The following is a 4008-nucleotide window of genomic DNA, read 5'->3' as shown; positions in this document are numbered from 1 at the left end:
CCACGTTTGATGTGTCCCCTGCAAACAGAAAACGGGACTTCTTATGAATTTCTTTCAGTGATGGCTTTCTGTGGCACTATGCAATATAGCAGTAGGGTGGGTGCCCCATATACAGATGCTGTTCAGCCATACAGGAGTTGACTCTTAACATCTGGACCTTTGCTGCAAATTTTTTTCCCTGTCTACTTCTTCTCCTTTCTGTATTCAATACTGCCAATAAAGGTCTCTAGCGCTACAAAAATCATCAAAAACAAATTTCCTCAAGGAATATGATTTATGTTTTTTTTTTTTGCATATCACCAGGTCAGTGCATGGACTAGATCTAAATCAAAGCTTATCGATAAGCTGACCGTCTGTTTTGGAAACGTAAACTGCCGAAAACATTACTTTAGCCCTTGCACATAAATTTGCAATAAAAATACACATGGTCAATTTTATTGTTTTAGGCAGGCTACAACAAAAACTTTCTAATAACTGCATGTCAATTTCCTTTTTCCTTTTACCTCCTCTGTCGCTGAATGCAGACATTATTAAAGATTCCTACAAAAAGCATTAAATAGTGCTTCCTCTACCACTGACAAATATCTCTGAAAACTCAGGATATTAAGTTAATATAATGGAGCTTCACCAGGGAGCAGTGAGATTAGGCTCTAACCCACTTTTACTTACCTGGTATGAACGGATGCATCCATGCATCCCCATGAACGAGTGATTGATGTTGATTGAAAGTCATTACTTTATCACCCGCCTGAACTCCTGACCTCACATAGAGGGGGGTAAGAGACCCCCAGCACAAGGTCGCAAGCAGCTTGTGGTTCATCACCCAAATGACTTTCCTTCATACAGGCAACTATGTGTAGGCAGTTTTGCACAAAGGAAAGTACACACACTCACACAATGGCGACAGCCCAAAGAGGATTCAATATCATATGCCATAATCGGCCTCAGAGCCTGAACAGAGGGGGTCTCTGCGCTAGATGAGCTTAGAGCGCTTCAATCCTGTTTTATCTGCTTATATTTCCTGCGCTCATAACTTGTGGGACTTAAAACAGGCCTGGGTCATGGTAAGGTCAACCTCTCAATGACCCTAGGCAGGTATGTAATAGTTATGCTCTACCAGAGTAAAACCTAATGGTTTTATTCACAGGATAATGGCTTCTAGGCCTTATCGTCTCTTTTTCCCCCGTCTCGACTTTGTGGGAAAAAGATTTGCCGGCTTGGGATTTTCAGTTATCAGCATGGAATAATGCACAATGAAAAAAATCCTTGTGACCGCATACAAACACATTATGCCCACAGTTATTTTGTTGCTCACCAAGCCTCATCATCTCCTGGGAACCTGTTTCAACAAGCAATAAACATAACAGAGGTGAAAAGAAAAAGCTGAAAATTGGATCACAATATCTCAGTTGTCACCCCACCACCCCTCTCAAGACTCGCTTCATGTTAGATAGTGGGGCTCCTCTTGCGGTCTTCTAGGAGATGGTCTAATCCAACTGTCGACTCCCAGGAGGAGATCATTGAAATCTGGGTTTTGAGGAGATGGGGTGGGTACCATGCCTTCAGAAGAAGAAAAAGGAGACCAGGAGGGCCCCTTGTTGTTGTTATATTAAAGCCTTGCACAGGTAATAATAAAATGCCTCGTAAAAAAATTATTTTATTTGATATACCAGCACAAAGAAGTGCACCTGTTATATTTTAAGGGGAGATGGATGGAGCCCAATCCTGGGAGAAAACTGTTGGAGGTTGCTGAAAACTTGAGATTGGGGACAAGGTTCACCTTCCAGCTGCACAGTGAGCCTAAACATGCAACTGGAGTTACAATGGAACGGTTTAGATCTAAGCGTACTAATGTGTTAGAGTTGCCTAAACCTAAAGGATTTTTAGCAAGACTTGAAAGGTGAAGGATGCTCTCCATCCAGTCTGACTGAGTCTGAGCTCGTAGAGATATGTCCCAAAGCACCTGTAGCGGTAATTACAGTCAGAGATGGTTCTACAAAAATATTGATTCAGGGGGTGGATACAAATGCAAGCAACACTTTGAAAACCATCATAGATTTTTTTTATACATCTGTGTGTAGGTACATCACAAAAAATTCCAATGTTTGTGGTTGTTCCTTGATAAAAATTACTTGTTAAAAAGAAATAATACTTTTGCAGGGCACTGTACCTCCCATGTTGTTACCACATCTTTACTTGGCTGCTTTGCTGTCCCAAACACGCATTAGGCTTCCCCAGATACACACAGAGACTCAAACACACATCTACCTGCAGGCCACTGCCAGAGATGGCAACATTATGGTTGGATACAGTAACAACGGCTTGTTTCTCTCTCCTGGAACCTTCTTACGACCTTATATGGGGGCATGAGATATGCTTTCTTTCATGCACCAGGCTAAACAAATTGCTCCCAATATGTATTTCCCTGCAAGGCCAGACACAAAACAGATGTGAATTCAGCATGAATAAATCACAAGTACAACAGCATGAATATTTAAGGACAAGCAAGTGAGGAGGCTGGTTTAAGAAATGTAGCTTTATCTTTTAAGTAGATCTTAAAAATATCTATAAGCAAGTGCTCTTAAAGAGCTTTGTTACTTTCTCATTTTGTTAAGATTTATTTTTTGTCTCTACAGCAGGCAGAGATTTTTTCTTTTTTTAAAAGAGAAAAACACCTCCTGTTTTAACTGCCAATGACTTAGTCTTTTTCAATCAAGAGAAGAACCTAATCCTGACCTAGAAGAACATATGCTGAGGAGTTGGGGGTAGGGCAGGGAGGAAGAGGAGATAAATACAGGAAAAGAAAAAGGCAGTGTAGGTTGAGGTAGTAAGATGTGAAAGATCAAGAAACACAAGGAAACTGAGCAGCAGGCCAAACGATGACATGAAGACTGAAGCTTGAGACCTTAAGAATAATCCTAGAAGCTTCAAATGAAACAGAAACTTCTGGTGAGAGGGAAGACAGTGGAGATAGCAGTGAACTCATTAAAGGCTTATGCAGAGGGATAAGCCCGAACGGCAACCTAGGTGAGGCAGGGTTAACTAATCTGAGCTGCTGTTCCTCTTCTAGTATCTAGAGTGCACACATTGCTCCGTACAAAACTACTGAAGCTAATAAGATTGCAGGTAATTTCCTTCCACTTCACTCTCTCCCCTGCTACCTACACGATGGGGTCAGGTTCTGATGTTGCTGTAAGGACAAGGAGAAAGGCTTAAGCAAGTGTTTGTCAGAAAATAAATAATATATGGTTTTAAATAGCATGTCACACTACAATACTTTAATGCCTTCTTTTTTAAACAGGCTGCTGGCAGTTCTGAATTTCTTCCAAACCGGTATGTATGAAACGCCCTAATATGATGCTCCTTTGTCTTAGTTACTGTTTTAATACACCTCAAAGTTGCTTTGCCAGCAGGTAACAAAAAAGAAGGCGACTGAATAGTAGGAAATGACTAACAGTGGGAGTTCTCTCTGTATAGTTAGGAAACACAGGAAACAAACACAGGCAGATTATGACACATAAGAGGTGAAGCACAGCAAACTAGACACACAATGCCTGTTTGATGGTCATCTGAGTTGTCCACACTATCTTAATACGAGCATCTAGTAGACAACAATCTAAAAGACACAGATGCACGTTATTTGAAATTAGTGGCTGCTGGCCACACAAAAGACAAAATGACTACTCCCGAGTCAGAGAAAACTAGCAGATACAATTACTGATGACAAAACCTGTAATATTTTCCAGATAAATATATTTTTCTAAAAACAAGTTCTACAAGTAATAAAACATAAAAAAAAATATGTAAATATAAAATATTGGACAGCAAAACCTAGGCCTCATGTCAAATGAAATTCTAATTTATATTTGAGAATAATAACTCAGATACCCCACCACTTGTGCATGTCAGTCAGTAATTTTCTATACCGCTTCTTCAATAGAGGGTCGCGGGGAAGCTGCTGCCTATGTCCAGCAGTCTATGGGCAGGAGGCGGGGTACACCCTGGACA

Source organism: Girardinichthys multiradiatus, chromosome 17 (genome assembly GCF_021462225.1).
Source record: "Girardinichthys multiradiatus isolate DD_20200921_A chromosome 17, DD_fGirMul_XY1, whole genome shotgun sequence".
Taxonomy (NCBI): Eukaryota; Metazoa; Chordata; class Actinopteri; order Cyprinodontiformes; family Goodeidae; genus Girardinichthys; species Girardinichthys multiradiatus.
The sequence above is the reverse complement of the archived record's forward strand: the minus strand, read 5'-3'. Positions refer to the sequence as shown.